Below are 18477 nucleotides of genomic sequence, written 5' to 3'. Positions count from 1 at the left end.
GTCACCATTGAACAGTGACAGGGTGGCGACTTTGGGAGGTCTTGGAGCAGGGGGGAGCGCTTGGCCTGCTTGGGTGGCCTGGGCAGTGAGCAGTGCTTGGACCAACTGGGTGAGCTGTTGGATTTGTTCCTGAGTAGACATAGTGGTGTCTGATGCGGACTCAGGAAGTAGGTTGAAACTTTCTTCTGATGTCAGAGTACTGAGCTGCTCGGTCTCTAAGTCAAGGAATCTGGAGCTCTTGCTGGAGCTGAGACCAAAAGGGAGAGGGTCGGTTTCAATGGGGGAACCCGATAGAGCGGGTTGTGATGGAGATTCCAGCTGAGCAGCAAGGGGGAAAATGAGAGAAGAAAGTTACCCTCCCCGCTTGCTACTCAGGAAATGATAAGGTCGGGGTACTCGGCAATGTGGGGCTGCTTTACAAGAGAGAATATATTACATGTCTGTGTCAGTCTGGGGATAGTGATCGGGCAGTGCCAGTCTGGGGTTGATGTGTCATCAGTCATGAGTAAACAGTCCAGACCCAGTTGTACCCTGACAGAGAGAAGGAGCAAGTTTCATCTGTGGAAATATTAATGAACCCTTGGAAGCAATTTCCACTAACACTTGAGTTAATTGCAAACTCTGTGAGAGGCAGTTCCCAATCATGCTAATCAGGTCTTACTGTGGCACAGATGATTTGGACTATGCTCTGGATCATCTGCTTGGCTTGACCATTGCCTTCAGGGTGAAAGGCAGTGGTCATTTTTAGGTGAATTCCCAGAAGTCAGTGCAGTTCCATCCAAAATTTAGATGTGAAGTTAGCGTCTCTGTCTGTCAGGGACAGCTCCGAAAGTGGCGAGGTCCCAGCATGTGGGACTCGGTGGGACGAATAGTGGCTGTGCATAGCGGCGATCCCATCGTGGGGTGAGCATCCCCGACCACTTAGTCTGAAGTGGGAATGTGAGAAGAAGGCTACTTCTTCAGTTCCCACTCCAGCTGTTATTATATACATGCGGGATTGATCATGTGGGGCACGCCATGTCACCCTCGCACACAGCCACAGCTCTCCAGGCGCCTCCGTGGGAGATCCCGAGAGGGCTCGCTGTGGGTGCAGGGTGAGTGCAGCGGCGGTGGCGGCGATATAGGGATGGTAAGATACAGGAGGGGAAATGGGCATGCATGCCGGTGATACATTGAACAGCGGGAAAGGTGGTCCATGTAAGAGAGAGAGAAAGAAAGAAAGGAAGAAAGGAGAAAGGAAGAGGCAGAGGAGGGAGAAGCGGAGCGGGGGTTGGGTGGGGCATGTCGGGGCATGCCCTGACACTGTCAGACACTATGGACTTTGGTAGTCCATGTAAGCAATGTAGGCAGGATAACCTACTATACCCTTCACTACCAGAATATATTTTGCATTATACATTCCTTACAGGTTCCCAACATGTGAGGACCATCTGCCAATGCTCATGGAGCATAAATGCATTTTATTTCATTTTCTCTGGAGTACAATTCTGCATAAGGTGTTAGTACTGAATTGCTCCAGCCCAAAAATTACATTTGGCACTACTGGTCACCGAGAGAGGAGCAAGGGCTCAGAAAATAGAGAAAAACAATAAATATGGATTCCCCAAGTTTCATCCAAGATTGACCCAGCTGTTGAGGAGTAACAGTGGTGACAATTTCTTACCTTACTGAAAGGTTCTGCACAATGTCAAAAGGCATGTGAGGGTGGTGTCAGAGACAGGTGGATTTCTGTCAGAGTCGGGGTTGGAGGTATTGGCAGAGGTCTGTTGGAGTGTGCACACGTGGATGTGTGGGCAGAAATATGCGGCATGTCCGGAAGCGCTGTTCAGGGTTAGCAGAGTGGGATCACAGCCTCAGTGACTCAAGGGGAGCACTGTGCCCTGAGCTTGATGTCTGGAGGAGATCCCTTATTTACAGATTGAACTTACAGCAAACTTCAAGCAAAACTTCCAGGCACACCTCCGGCTCTGACACCACCTTTGGTCCGACTCCAGAACATTCCATGTCCGACCTCAACCTTGACACCTTCCAGACGAGCATGCAACACCTATGCTCCTGACTCCGGACCTCTGCTCCGGAATCCCATTTGCATCTCCATCTCCGGAACCTCCGGTCTTAGCTCTGACCTCGGACTTTGACCCCACCTCCGCTTATACCCATTGTATTGGTTAGCTCATTCCATTTAATTACCTTTGCCAATTTTCCGGAGTTTAACTTCTGAGTTCAGACTTTCTGGAGTTACTTTGGACCTTGCAACTATTGCATTGCTGTAGCTCATTAGCTGAGTGACCACTCATGCCACCGTACTCTGCTCCGCTTCCTGCGATTACCTCGAACACAGTTTCTGACAACTCCTAACACTGTGTCAAACCTCCATCCCTTTATTTCATTTGACTCTCCTCATCCATAGCTTTCTGTCAGGAACGTGTCAGACGCATATCCAGGTGACCCACAAGGTGCATGAAGTCGTCCAGGCTCGTAAGGTCGGAGGGGCGGGACTTTAGCTTCAGCAACTTGGGTGGAGTGCTGCACTTTGTTCTTACGTTGGTGTCCCAATTTCAGACAGAAGCCTTACGATGAGGAGTAGAGTCTAGAGGGGGAATCCAAGTCGATATACGAACTGAGGTACATCTGGTGTAACCTACATGCGTTATAAACACAAGTAACTAAATAGGACCGGTCCGGAAGGAGTGGCGGATCAAGCGCAATATTAATGAATGGAGAAAGAAACAAATAGTTAATATTGGCAAACTTGGTCAACAAAAGGCAAGCAAGAAACAAAAGGAGGAACAATAGTCCGCAAGCGGACAAAAGAGAAAAGGCCATCCGGCCATCTAGCAAGCCGTCCGGCTGGCGGGCGGACAACAATGAAGCGGGCAACCTAGGTTGGAAGGTACGTGTGCGGGGGAGGAAGTGCAGATGAGGGTGATGGGTGGATGGATGGATGGACGGATGATGATGATAGCGGGCAGGACGGGCCAAGTGGCACTAGGATGTGTTGACAGAAGTGATGGATATGTCAGGTCGTGACAGTATCCCCTTCTTAGGGCCGATGCCCCTGGAGGCCCAATTGGTGCATGTGGGAATCGTTCGGCCAATTCCGAATTTTGAATCCATGTGTGAAATCAGACATCCTTTGATCAAGTCCAGTCATTACCCAACAAACTTACTCAATACCCCACCCTCATGTCCAAGACTCTTGAGCTCCACAACATCGCATCCTGGGAGGAGGAGGACATCCAGGAGGCGACAGATGACGAGCCTGCCATGATGCAGGCGAAGCTGAATGAGCGGGTGAGGTGCAAGGCAGTCAAGAAAGCGGCTGAGGCAGCTAGGCGGGTGGCTGAAGAAAAGAAAAGGTGTGAGGAAGAGGAGGCCAGGGAGCAGGAGGCAGAGGCGAAGTGCCAGCAGGTGCAGGCGGCTGGGTCATCCAAAGGCAAGGTGAGTAGCCAGCATCTTTAAACACTTACTGCCATGCGATCCCTGAGGCTAACACAAGTATATATATTTTTTGTTTTTGTTTTTTCAGCGCAAGGCCTCAGTCGACCCTCCACAGGCCACAAGGGAGAAGCCCCCCTGTGGTCGTTGCATCAAGTCCCAGCTGGTCTGCAAGCAGGGCAGGTACCAGGCATGCATGAACTGCACATGTGCCAGGGCCAAATGCGACCTGGTTACGATTCGGGTGGGGACTGCGATGCCCTCACAGCAGAAGAAACCACGGGTGATCTCACCCAAGGTGCCAGCACAAGTGTCTGAAGATGAGGGAGAGGATACGGAAGACGAGGAGGATGATTGGGACGAGGATGGGGGTGACATGGAGGAGTGGGGTGAGGCGATCGTTGATGCCCTCAGGGAGCTGACCGACGCTGTGAAGCAGTTGCCCAGCGAGGTTGCCAAGATTACATGGGAGGAAAGGTCGAGGAGAAATCGGATGGTGGGGGAGTGGGTGACCCACCCACATATACTTCCTGTGGTGTGGGCGTGTTGCCCTGAAATCTCTCTCTTTTTTCATTTTTTTTTGTATATACCTCCAATGTGCCATACCCTAATCAACATGGCCAGTTGACGCGTGAGCACTCTAAGAAAAGTGAGGGCCCGGTTTGTCAGGATACAGCGCATGGAAGTCAGAAACCAAGTCAGAGGCATGGCCAAGCTCTGTGGCCGGCAACCAAGAAGTCTCCTTGTCCGTCCCATCATACCCGAGCCAATGTACCAGGTACAGTAACTTACAGTTACGATGCCTATGATCCTAGTATTTCAGCAATCTCATACTCAGTTTCACCGTCGATCTCAACGGGCAGAAGCGGAGGTTGTATGTGGTTGGGAATGGTGTTGGGGACGGCCGGTTTGAGTTGGGACACATGAAGGACCGGGTGCATGGCTCTCATAGTCTCAGGAAGGCAGATGGTGCGGGAGTGGGTTCCTGGCACAGCAATGATTTCAAAGGGCCCGAGGTTCTTTTCTGAGAGTTTCTTCGAGGGTCGAGTGGATCTAAATACTTAGCCTTAACAAAGACCATAGTACCAACCTCAAAGTCGGGTGCGGGTGAATGTCTAGCATCCGCAGGGCCCTGATAACGCTGTTGCATTGAGGACATTTCCTCACGTAGGAACTGATGTAAGGAATCGAGATCAACTGAGTACTCTTGGGTGCGTACTGAAGTCAAATCTCGTTCCGGATGGATGGAGAGGGTCGGATGGTATCCCTTGTAGGCAAAGAACGGAGAGGTGCCAGTAGTAGCATTGGGGGCATTGTTGTGCGCAAACTCAGCCAGGGGCAATAACTCAGCCCAATTGTCCTGCTGGTAGTTGCAATACACCCAAAGATACTGTTCTAATGTCTGGTTCATCCACTCGGTCTGACCATCCCCTTCTGGGTGATAACCCGAAGTAAAGTGAAGGCAGATGTCAAGAGCCTTACTGTCATATCCATCCCCGGCCATCGACTTCCGTTCCCTCCGATCACTCCGGTCTACCTCCGCTCCTTCCTCACTAGCCTCGGAGCCCCCGTATTCCGCAATCCTCTCGGTACCCCTCGATGGTCACCACCCCCTCCTTTCAATTTATTACCTACGCCTCCCTAAGTACGGAGCCCCGAAGACTTCCGGACAGCTCCGACGTCTGCTAGCACACTCCCACCTCCGCTGGGCAATACACTCGCCTGCCCTGCAGAGCCCACCTTCGGGCCTATCCCTCCTTTTCGTTTCTGGGTTATTGCCTGCCTTTCCGCTAACCCCGTGACCTGACTCGTCGGTAATATTCAGTCGGCTAATGTTTAACCCCATTAGCTCCGCTCCGTTCGGCTCCGCCATTTGCGGACCCGTCTTCGCTGTAACCATATACATATATATCCAACTTGTACATAGGTTGCACTTCAGTAATAAAATCGATTAGAGTTACCCCCCTTCAGTTCTGATTGCCAGTCAGTAAGTTAGGGCACGGACGTGTCACTAGGCACAGCGCTCTTGGCATAAGTCGCTGAGGCCAAAGCCCTCTGCCACGGAGACTCTCCCTCATCTTGAATCTGGTCTCTGACACTTACCTAGAGAGCGGAAGAAACAGGATACAAACTCGGATCCTCGATCCGAAGTGATGTGAGAGGGTACGCTGTGTTTCGAGAATACATGGAGGAGGAACAGCTTGGCGAGACCGGGCACATCAATGGTATCATGCGTAGGAATAAAGACACATTGCTTTGAAAGATGATCAACGACTACCAAGATGGCCATGAAGCCAGAGGATGGAGGAAGCTGTTCAATGAAGTCCATGGATATTGAGTTCCATGGGCGACTGGGGACAGGGAGTTGTTTCAGCAAACCATAGGGCTTGTGATGAGGAACCTTGGTATGGGTGCAGGTAGTACAGGACGAGATGTAGTCCTTAACGAATGAACGGATACCTGGCCAAGTATACTCTCGACGGACCAGATCCAATGTGCGGTTCTGACCAAAGTGTCCGGAGAGTGGATGGTTGTGCTTGTATCTCAAGATCCTGAGACAGAGGTCATTTGCGTCCGGTACATAGATACGCTTGTCGAGCCTTAACAGGCCATCCACATCTAGGGACCAACAAGAGTCTGCAGGAATAGGACCAGAGAGATATTCAGCAACAGAGGAGTCGGATGGCAGGGTGGTAATGATGTCCTTGTGGATAGCTTCGACATCAACCATAGAGCTGGCCCGGAGGACTGGAGTGGCTAGACAAGTGGCTCGTAGGGAGGCCAAGAGCTGTTCTGTGGTGAAGACAGGGCAAAAATTCTGCGGATTGACGTGGGCATAGTCCCTATCCCTTTCTTTGGGGTAGACATCCCAGCGTCTAGTCAACGCATCAGGTTTCGCACCAAGTCTTCCCGGACGGAAATGGACAACCATGTTAAACTGCGAGAGAAACTCTGACCAGCGCACCTGCCTGCAGGTCAAGAGATTGGTAGTGGTGAAATATTCCAAGTTCTTATGATCTGTGACAATGTCAATAGGAGTGCCAGAGCCTTCAAGATAGTGTCTCCAAGAGCGGAAAGCTTCAAAGATAGCCAGGAGCTCCTTATCATGGGTATCGTAATTGAGTTCGGGCACTGTCAGTGTTCTTGAGCGAAAAACAACCAGGCGAATCTCGTCATCCTCACAATGGATGGAGAGAATACCTGAGATTGCATAGTCGGATGCATCAGTTTCAACTATTAGCGGACGATCGGGTACCCAGTGAGTAAGGATGGGGGTGGATGTGAAGGCTTCTTTGAGATGAAGGAAGGTGGAGCGACACTCATCAGAGAAAGACCAAGCCACATTTTTACAGGCGAGTCTGGTCAGCGGAAGAACTATACTGGAATAATCATGGATGAAATGGCGATAGAAGTTTGCAAATCCCAAAAAGGACTGGATGTCCTTGACCTTACGGGGCTCAGGCCAATCCTGAATGGATTGAATCTTTTCGGGCAACATGGACAAACCAGTCAGCGAAAGGATGTAGCCCAAATGCTCTGTAGTGTCAGTTGAGAATTCACACTTCTGCGGATTGGCAAATAACCCATGCTTGTGTAGCCTACTTAGGACTTCCTGGACATGATCCTCATGCTGAGTCTCATCTTCTGAATAAACCAGGATATTAGACTACCATGCGGGTGTCGAGAAGGTCAGCAAAGATGGTATTGACAAAGCGTTGAAAGGCTGCGGGTGCGTTGGTCAAACCGAATGGCATGACAAGCCACTTGTAGGATCCATAGCGCGTGCAGAACAAAGTCTTCCACTCATCGCCCGCTGCTATCCGTACCAAATGGTACGCATGGTGGAGGTCGAGCTTGGTGTAGATCTTCGCATGGCTAGGAATGTCTAGGAGGTCAGAGATGCGTGGCAGCGGATACTGATCTTTCTTTGTGATCTTGTTGAGGCCCCTGAAGTCCACACAAAGACGTAGAGAACCATCTTTCTTGTGGACGAAGAGCACTGGTGCGGCATGGGTTGAAGACGAAGGACAGATGAAACCGGATGCCAGGTGCTTGTCAAGGAATGTATGGAGAGCCTCAAGCTCAGACTGGGACAGGGAATCTAGGGTGCCAAGGGGAGGATGGGAGCCTTCCTCCAACTCGATCTTCAGGTTGTATTCATGGTGTGGCACGAGAGTGTTGGCTTTACTCTTACTGAAGACATCCACAAACTCGTGATAAGCCTTAGGAACAGTTGAGAGGTCGACAGGATCAGATGGAATAGAAGTCGAGCACAACTCTGCTATAGTGGACAGATTTTCCAGGCAGAAAGTGATGGACCCATCGAGTCGGGCGGTCTGGGCAAACACAGCCAGACTGACGATCTCGATGGTGATTGCCTGATGCACAGATGCACACTGTGGGTCAGAGGTCGGATTCCCTTGCGTTGGGACTGGGTCCACAACTATGGGAGGAGAGCTCAGGGCGGTTGGACTGGATTGCTCAGACGTCCAGAAAGTTATACTGCTTGAGACCCAGTCAATCAATGGATTGTGTTGGGTGAGCCAGTCATGTCCTAGGATGATAGCGCAAGAGCCATCCAACGATGTGACATAACATGTCGTCGGAGTAACCTCACCAGTGGCGAATCGGATGGGCAGATTGATGGCTTGGGTGATCATGGAGTTCATGGAGCCATCAAATAGTTGGAGCTGCAGAGGCGCGACAGGGTACATGGAGATGTGATGTTTATTGATGAAGGGCGTATCTACAAAGGTGTCAGAAGATCCTGAGTCAATAAGAGCGGAAAAGTTTCCAGATGGAAGAGAAGGAAAAGACAGATTTTTACGGGGTTCAGACCCCCGGAAGAAGAAGACAAAGCAGAGCCAGGAGCACACTCCCTTGAAGTTGGAAATCGACCATCATCAGAACAAGGAGAAAAAGAGATCGGAACAGAAAGAGAATGAGGAGCAGATAGTCCAGATGCATTCAAGCACAGGACTCTAGACGTACGAGGAGGGTCAGCATGACCAACTGGTTGTACAGGGCCTGGAGGGTCACTATCTAGTTTTTTTCCTCATCCAAATCCACCACAGAATCCGCAATATCCTCAGCCTGGGCTGCCCTAGCTTTGGCCACACAGGAGGAGGACTTAGGACACTCGTTGGCCACATGCCCAGAGTGCCCACAGAAGAGGCAGAGGTTGTTCTCGAAGTGACACTGGCGTTCTTCTTTGGTGAGCTTGCCACTCTTGTCAAGCTTCGAGGACAGATCAGAGTCGGGTTGCTTTCCCTTAGACTTTTTAGGGTCCTTGGTAGAGTGATCAGCAGAGGTGGAGGAGTCGGATGTGGAGTCAGGAGCGTTGGAGGACTTAGAGTACTTCGGGTTCTTGCCCGATTTCACATTCTGCTTGGAGGAGTCAGGTGAGGTAGCTTGATCTCTCGGACAGTGCAACAACTCGCCCTTGCGCTCCCAATATCGTCCATCGATATCTTGGGCAAGAGAGCGCATGTCATGCAATGAGCATGGCTTACCATAACGAGTGATCTCATCCTTGATCCTATCCGGCAACCCATTATAGAAATGGTGGCCTAAAGGCAACCTCACCATATCTGGGTAACTGTGAAGCATTGCAATTAAACTCGATGATGTAGTTGGTGATCCTGTGATTATCCGACATAGTCAGAGTACTCAGACAATGCTCAGCATCACCAAAGGGGTCGTGCGGGCCGAAGTTCTCTTTGAGTTCTTGGATGAAGAGTTCATAGTTGTCCATCCAATGTGGACGGCGATGCGGGTTACCATGAAGAAGTTCAGGCTCGAACCAACTCAGAGCAATCCCCTTGAGGAATGATGTGGCATAGATGACTTTGGTACGCTTGTTGACAAACACTTGGGGGCAGTTCTGGAAGTTGAGTTCGCACTGAACAAGGAAGGTACAGAGTTTCTGAGGGTCAGTACCGTCAAATTGGTCAGGCTCACGAAGCTTCATCCTACAGCTGGGGTCTGGGGGTTGGTGAGTGGCAGTGGTTGAATGGGCCAGGGTGGCAATAGTGTCCGTCAACTGGGCCAACACATGGCTACCCGGGTCATCTGGCAGCTGATCCTCAGGCGGATCATCACCACTGTCATCACCACCACCACCATCACTGTCACCACAGTTGGGTGGGGCGTCTGGCAGGTCCAGAGGCTTAGCAGGATCAGGATGTGGAGTAGGGTTACGAGAAGCTTTGGGGTCATAGTCATCAGCTTGGCTGTCCGGATCGACATCTCTCTCAACAGCAGCCGCCTCATCATGGTCTTGGAATGTGGAACGATGAAATCGACAGGAGGGTGCAGGAGTGGAGGAGGAGGTAGGGTCGTCACGGTTGGCCATAAAGCTTTGGAATGGCGGATGTTCAGAAGGGTCTAGATCGTGTCTGCGCAGAAGTTCTTCAAGCATACCGAGACCTGGAAGCCTAGAAGAACCAGGTTCAGTGCGCGTCTGTGAACGGGTCTGATAAGCTCTAGACATAGTTCAGTGAAACAATGATAGAGTAAGGAAAGAACGTAAGAGCGATTTGAGTTCGTATATACTGTCAGGAACGTGTCAGACACGTATCTGGGTGACCTGCAAGGCGTGCAAAGTCATCCAGGCTCGTAAGGTCGGAGGGGCAGGACTTTAGCTTCAGCGACTCGGGTGGAGCACTATGCTTCATTCTTACATTGGTGTCCCAATTTCAGACAGAAGCCTTACAATGAGGAGTAGAGTCTAGAGGGGGAATCCAAGTCGATATATGAACTGAGGTACATCCAGTGTAACCTACATGCGTTATAAACACAAGTAACTAAATAGGACCAGCCCGGAAGGAGTGGCGGATCAAGCGCAATATTAATGAATGAAGAAAGAAACAAATAGTTAATATCGGCAAACTTGGTCAACAAAAGGCAAGCAAGAAACAAAAGGAGGAACAATAGTCCGCAAGCAGACAAAAGAGAAAAGGCCATCCGGCCATCTAGCGAGCTGTCCGGCTGGCGGGCAGACAACAATGAAGCAGGCAACAGGACCCCAGCATACACCGAGGGAGCTCTGATCCAGGAGAGGGCCGAAAATCGGTCTGCAGGATGAGAGGTCTGACCTGGAGGAGGGCCGAAATTGGCTTTGGGCGGAAAAATGTTATATCTGGTTGAGGGCCTTTTGGGCAGGCTGGGATCAAGCCTTGATCTGGTAGAGGGCCGAAACCTGCCGAAACTTGATGGCCATGCATAAATCAATGAAGGTGACAAGGCTTGTCGAAAAAAACTCAGCTGTCCTCAACCAGCTTCAACCTTGTTTTGCACACAAGATGTATCCTGGTCCACTAGTGCCATCAGGACTACAAAAGAAAATCTATGGACTAGGTTCATTGACATCTGTCTCTGCACTTCCACCTGTACCTCATCTGAAATAATTGTTGGAATTTGCATGTGGTCTTTTAGGGAAACCTAAAAGTTGGACATACTGGGAATCGAACTCCAGTCCTCTGGATCGTGAACTCAGTGTGCACAGCCATTACACCATATGCCCTATTAGGCTGAGGTGGTTATTTCAACAATAATCAATGGAGCTGTATGCACAGACTCAGTCTCTAACTTGAGAACTAATAACATTGTAACTCTTTACCTGTATGCACGGACTATAACACGGAGAGTACAGTCAGTTATACAAAAGTTAAAAACAACAAAAGGGATATCACCTCAGTCTCTAACTTGAGAACTGAGGGAAAAGAAAAAACCTAGCGCCCCGTGCCATTTATACAACGAGTACTAATATCGCTTGCAATCGCGACACATGGTCATCAGCAAGGGTTAATGCATAGAACAGAAAGAGTAGGCAGAAACGGGTATCAGTGGTGATCCCATCAACACCATGTCAGAAAAACTAATAAAGTAAATAGATCGTTGTTAACCACAATGATTTCCAACATCATCTTGGTGTGCCGAACCTGAATGTTGTCCTTTGCCTCAGCAATAATCCTCCCGACATCTTTAAACAATTTTCCTTGCACAAGGTTAGTTCCCCATGCTTTCCTTCATCGTGCGACTCTCTGATAAGAAATTGTTGAAATAACCACCTCAGCCTAACAGGGCATATGGTGTAATGGCTGTGCATGCTGAGTTTGCGATCCAGAAGACTGGAGTTCGATTCCCAGTATGTCCAACTTTTAGGTTTCCCTAAAAGACCACATGCAAATTCCAACAGAAATCAACCAAGTCATGATAATTTATTGAAATAATGGCCGAAGCCTTCTACATTTATACTGAAAGTGTCACCTCAATTGGGGCCCCATCCTATCTCAGCATACTGTTGGAGGAACTGTGTGCTATGAGGGTACTCCAGCGGAGTTAACCTGAACAGCCACGTTCCTGCGTTAGTGTGAGAATATTCTGGGAGAGCAACTTGCCCAGAATCCACCATGTGACTACTTAGTCACAACACCTTCTTTTGCCTATTTTGGACTAACCCGTGCCAGGCCATGGATATATCCATTCATTTTGAATCCATTTCTTTTCCCTCAGTTCTTCACGCATATTAGCTGAGACTGAGGTTAGTTAGTTACATTCCTTTATTACTATTTCCTTTACTATTGTAACTTACAATATGTACATTACCTTCAGCTTCCCGCTTATAGGTAATACAATTTAGTTCTTCACACATATTAGCTGAGACTGAGCTTCACGCTTCTAGTCCAGCTCCGAGATCATCAGTCACTCATCAACACATACGACTATTTTCGCCATTTTCTTTGTCGTCACAGGATGTTGGTTGCTTTTCCAACTTTGTACCCAACCAGAATGGCGCCCCAACCACAGCATTTGCTCATTTGAAGCCCGAATATGTTCTTCTATCCCTCAATCAATGTGGCAAAGTTGAGTGGAAACACAATGCAATTCCATCAATACTCCACTCACTGCGGATTGACACGTTAATTATTCCCAAGACAATACACATCACTGTGGGAAGTAAACCTTGGTAAATTACCAAGTTTTCGAAGGTAAAGGACCATTTACTAAGTTTCGGGTGGTAATTGAGGAATGGTAATGTACCAACATGCCTGACGAGGGTTGGTGAGTCGAGTTACTAAGTTTTGCACTCCGTATTTTACCAGATATCTTATGGTATTCAGCAATGTGATACATAAGTAGGATTTCATGTTACATACACCTGTATTACAGTAAAATGCAATGTAATTAATCATCATCGACGTCAAAAATGGGCCATGCAAGCTCAATACTAGGGTCTACAATCGCCCATCGCAGCGATGTGGTTCCATAACAAAACCGACCACATACTGATGATACCAATGCTAACGCGATAATCTGTGTCATCTCTGAGAGAGAGGTGAAGGATACTGGAGTGAGTGCAGCATTGTCATAAGCTCCGCAATCAGAAACAAGAGCGAGTACATGAGTCGTTGGCACATCGATGCCCAGGAAATTTGAAGTCGGGAGAGTGCATACTAGTATCTCATACAGTATGCCGTAGCAAATTTGCTTGATAAGCGGGTCTTTCGACGGACACGGGGATTTGAATCTACAGTAACCTCATACTGAGTTGCACTCAGTAAAATGTCTGATTAGAGAGCAATCAGACAACTCACCCTAACAAAAGATAGTTCTTCCGTCGACTTTGTGCCCAAGAGGCACTTTATCACCTCCACCTGCAATACGTGACTTCCCTGTCAGGGCACACACCCTGACTAGCCCGGACCCGGACCCGCGTCCGGACCCGCTTCCACCTGCTGCGCTTCCCACATGCACGCACGCTCCGCACGCCGCATGCTCCGGACCCGGTTTCCACCCCTTCATGTGACTTCTGGGTATCCCTGGAAGTTTTGCTGATATTGTGGCCACTGTGGGAAGATGAGAAGTTAGCTTCCTTCTCATCTCCTTACCCACAGTAGGATTGTGCCCTGGATAGGGCTGGCCAGACCAGAGGCTGTGGACCATAGGGGAGGGTCATGGGGACCTGGGAGTCGTCCCCTGACATTCCCCCATCATGGCATGACTTCCGGCAGCCATCTAATAATCTCGTGAAACGGTTTGAGATACACAATAGTGAGATTTTACGTCGAAGTGAGGCATCAGGGACATAATCCTTCTTGCACAGGCTCCGGAGGATGTTTGGGGTCCATGAGTGATAGATAGAATACTTCAGAGCTTTTGACATTCTAGGACAGTGCAGCACTGGTCTGACGTGTTGATAGTTGTGGCGCCTAAGTTAAATTTGGCAACTCCTGAGCACCTAACCTCTTGCCATCTATCCTCCGCACTTTAAACACTGTTGTGTACTTTGCACAAAAACACGCTTCATTAAGGCCTCTTAGCTTGTGATATTGCTCTACTGGTGAGACAACACACTTTTTATGGAAAATGAACTATGAACATCAGAATTCCAATGTCACTAGCCTCATCTGACGTGCTGTACCACACATCCTATCATACATCTTTTGCATGTCTTTTCACGTGTCTTTTTGTCCCTCATCAGACTATCGATACATTCCCCATCTTATTATGCCTCCAGTTGCTATGGTAAGTGTAGCATACACTCATGGGACTCACCCAATCCGCGGATCTCTCTGTTGCACAGAAAATCAAGATCCCTGATCCGCGAGGCCGAGGAAACTGTAAAAAGTACTCCATAGAAGAGACCCTTGGCATGGAATGAAACAAGTATGTTAACCAACCCCAAGCCTAGACTGACTACGAAAACTCGTGGATCGCTGAAGTCCTAAAGGGGAAAGGCAGAGCAATGCCGACACTCAGGGGTTCAAAGATTTAACCTAGCTATGTTGTCTGTCGCTTACCACTCCCAAAAGTCATAATCCACACACTAACTACTGTTGCTTTTTTACAGAACTTCTCTCTGGTTGCTTGCATTCGTTCTCATTTCACTCTTACTTACACTGTTATTGCCAACTCATTCAACTTTACCCGACTTGCTACATGCTCTTTCGCATAGAGTGCTTCGACTTTGCTGCTCCCATTCGATCTCTCTTGGTACTGTACTGCTTGTACCTTGCCATTTACACATATTCACTTGTAGCATCACACTTCTGATGACCACGCTTCATGTATATGCATGTATTACCTACCGTTCAAAACATCGTAAATAAGTATTCTCTGACCCATATTGTACCATGCCAAAGATTGTAAAGTACCAACAATGAATCAATAAATGACCAATTACCAATCTGGTAAAAATGGCCGTTTACCACAAAAAACATCGTACATCACCAGAAAAATCGATGTCATTCACCATGTCTGGTCTGGTATCCATTTCTGGTCCATTACTACTTACAAATTGGTACATTACCACTGCTCCGGTGGTGTTTGAGCTCGTATTGTACCAGACGAAAAATGGTATATATTTTCCACTGTGACATTGTGTATGAGAAACTCAAGATGAATGTTGGTACAATCAAAGTTGCGATCCGAAAGCTGCAGGAGGGTCTGTGGGAGGGTGTGTTGGATTACGGTAGATTAATAATTCTTGCATGAATATCATTAATGCTAGCTCAATTGTGGTAACGCTTCATGCCACCCAAGTGAAAAAAAAAATTTAATGTCTGATCCGTTTGAGGGCTGAACTGGCGTTTTTCTGCAGGTCTGACTTGTCTGAGGGCCTAAATGAGGCTGGGGGACTCAAAATTTGAGGGCCGAAATGGGGGTCTTCCGATCAGACCTCTAATGGAGTATGCCGGGGTCCTCAGGCAACCTAGGTTGGAAGGTACGCACGTGGGGGAGGAAGTGTGGATGAGGGTGATGGGTGGACAGATGGATGGACGGATGATGATGATAGCGGGCAGGACGGGCCAAGTGGCACTAGGACGTGTTGACGGAAGTGATGGATATGTCGGGTCGTGACACTTTCTAACGATACTGATTTTGTGAAATTTGGTGGAGATTTGACTGAGAATGGGAATTCTCAGATGCAGTATACATATCTTGATTATCCATGCATGGGGAAACTAGCCCATATTTTCATTGAGACTAGCTTGCATGTGAGCATCCAAACTGTTCTTATTGTCCCATGACTCCTGTCATGCCCAACAATCAGAATTTCTCCACAACCACTGAACCGAATAGGGTGGAATTCAACACTGAGTCTTTGGGGGCATTTAATGACTCCAAGATCGTCCTCTTCCATCAACCTTCGACCTTGTTCCCATGGTCGCAGTCAAGTGCATGGACTTCACACATGAGGACATCTCGGGTTGAATTTCTCCACCAAACCTCAACCAATTCCTTTGCGAAAAGGTTCTTTTGGTTTGTACGAAAACCCTCTTTCTTTTTTCTTATTACCCCCTCCTACAATTCCTTTTTCATAATAATGTACAAGGGTGGGAGCCCAATTTTGACATTTTTGCTGTATAAGGTCCCATGAATTTGAGCACACCTGTTATGCACTCCTACAATGCCGCATGCTCTGGGCCTGTTAGAGACAGGGGTCTCTGCCAGTTCCAGAGTGGAAACAGAGACTTATCCAGGAGGGACCTTGGCCTCAGCAATGCAGAGCACTGTGCCATTGCTGTTTGTCCTGCTGGTCCTTGATTTCAGACATATTGTCAGGGCACACCTGCCTGACCCTGCTCCACCTGGTCCGGACCCACCTGATCCCACCATCCTCCACCTGGTACTCCTACCCTCTACACTTCCCCTGCCCTTCTTTCTCCCTCCTCCCTTTCCCTCTTCTCTCTTCCTTTTCTTTCTTTCTTCTCTTCTTTCATTGCATGGATGACTTTCCTCATATCAATGTACCATTCACCTGACTGCAATGCAACATGCCCGAACCTGGGTGCACCACCAGACGCTCCTGGAACCTCTTGTGGAGATACCTGGATGGGTGTGGCTGTGTCTGTAGATGATGTGGCATCTCCCACATGGCCTTAGCCACATGTATATAAACATAGCCTAAGTGGGAACTGGGAAGTAGCCTTCTTCTCACACTTCCCACTTCAGGCAAGTAGCTTATCTCTTTTTCTGCTAATGATTCACACTTCCCACTTCAGTCTAAGTGGCCAGGGACCAGGTGATACACCCAGGTGCTCTCAACCCCAGGTCAGTCATCAGCAAAAGTCCGTTATGCTCTGGAGCATCAAGAGTGGCTGGAGCATGTGGGAGACAAAACAGCAGATTGGGCACTCCTGGAGCCAATAGTGTTCTCCTGGGAGGGGGTTCAGGAGCAGCTGGGAGTGGTGAGGAGTATGCAATGTGCCAGGAGCAGTGGGAGGAAGATTTTGGTCTCTAAAAAGTGGAAAAAGAATTTAGGGAAAAATCAGGAACTATAGTGCCTTTAAAGTGCTTTCAGGACATATAATTATTTTCAAAATTGAGGAAGAAATGATGGAGAAAAATGGAAAATACTTTCGGAGACTGTCAGGGCCGGACCCTGACACCAGCACTGATGTCCAAATTCCACCAAGTCATTGCCAAGAAAAAGAGGAAAATTGTGTCCTCAATCAGTAAGTACAGAGAAACACCAAGCACGGTGCCAGAAGTAATGGTCCTGCCACCCACCATCTATGTCCTGTCCAAGCAACCCCCCAGATCCCTCAACCTAGCTGTAAAGCTGACTGCCTTGACCTCCCTCGCCACTGTCTCTGTGTTGGCCCTCCTGGACTCGGGAGCTACTGGGAACTTTGTAAGCCCTGAGTTTGTCAGAAAACACCAGCTTGAGATGGCCCCACTCCCCCAACCCATTCCTGTCTGCAATGTTGGTGGGACCCCAAACGAGAACAGGGCCATAACTGAGGAACTAGAGGCCCTCCTGACATTTGGATGGCACACAGAGTGGGCCTGCTTCACCGTTGCACACCTTGGGTGGCAGTCCCTCATCATAGGACACTTGTGGTTGCTGCACCACAACCCAGAGGCGAACTGGATGTGACAAAAGGTCAGTATGTCCTGCTGCCCATCCTCCTGCCAGTCGGCACGAGGACATGCCAACCCAGATCCCATGGTGGAACCTGTGATGGGATCTACACCACTATCATTTCCCCAGGGTGGGGACACAAACTAAGAGCGACCATGATGCCATCTCAGCAGATGGCCCAGGAAGCCCACCAACCAGAAGTGGATCCTGTGCCATTTGAGGCGCTAGTCCCAGAACAGTACCAGAACTTCCGGGACATGTTCTCGAAAGAGGCCTTCGACCAGCTGCCCCCCTGGAAGCCCTGGGACCATGCAATAGACCTGGTTCCAGATGCCAAACTCCTGAGAGGGAGGACCTTCCCCCTGTGTCAGGGACTGCATGTCAGTTCATGACGAAGAGGGTGTTCCCGAGAATCCAAGTCATTGTTAACGCTGAGGTGCCATCCTCAGTGGAGATAGGAGTTATATACATGGGTACCGCTACTGTCAGGGCACACCCTGACTAGCCCGGACCCGGACCCGCATCCGGACCCGCTTCCACCCGCCACGCCTCCCACACACTCCACGCGCTGCATGCTCCGGGCCCGGTTCCTACCCCAGAAGTTTTGCTGATATTGTGGCCACTGTGGGAAGATGAGAAGTTAGCTTCCTTCTCATCTCCTTACCCACAGTAGGCAAGTGTATTCTACATTGCCTTTATCTATTCATCTCCTTACCCACAGTAGAGTTGTGCCCTGGACAGGGCTGGTTACACCACAGGCTGTGGACCATAGGGGAGGGTCATGGGGACGTGGGAGTTGTCCCCTGACAGCTACCCACTAGAGTGTGGCTACAACGAGATAAGAGATAACCGATAGAATGATGACATGAAAAGATAGCTATTCATTCGGATAATCGTAAGCGAGGTGTGGGAAAGGGGCGACATGTGGACAGAAGATAAAAGCGGGATGCTAAGCGAGAGCTAAGCGAGATTACCTGCGTTCTTCGGATCTCTCCGGATCGTCTTACGGCAACTCCCTTCCGGCATAGGGAGTCAGGGTAGCCGGTTAGGCTGTGCCCTGACACCCTGTCACTACCAGAACAGAAGGAACTGGATGAGTTCCTGTGTGAGAACCTGCAGAATGGGTGCATACAGGCATCCAAATCCCCGATGGGAGCCCCAGTCTT

At 49.1% G+C, this 18477-nt stretch overlaps 2 non-coding genes across 2 annotated transcripts; one reads left to right on the top strand and one right to left on the bottom strand.

Moving 5' to 3' along the window:
• Positions 1–10889: 10889 nt before the first annotated feature.
• Positions 10890–10963, bottom strand: EI90DRAFT_t240. The gene has a single exon. It is a non-coding gene; the product is annotated as a tRNA-Val (tRNA).
• A 559-nt stretch (positions 10964–11522) lies between these two features.
• Positions 11523–11596, top strand: EI90DRAFT_t242. Its single transcript has one exon. It is a non-coding gene; the product is annotated as a tRNA-Ala (tRNA).
• Positions 11597–18477: the final 6881 nt, after the last annotated feature.

This window comes from Cantharellus anzutake (genome assembly GCF_015039405.1).
Source record: "Cantharellus anzutake strain C23 chromosome Unknown EI90scaffold_88, whole genome shotgun sequence".
In the NCBI taxonomy this organism is placed as follows: domain Eukaryota; kingdom Fungi; phylum Basidiomycota; class Agaricomycetes; order Cantharellales; family Hydnaceae; genus Cantharellus; species Cantharellus anzutake.
This window is presented reverse-complemented; position numbering and strand designations above follow the sequence as displayed.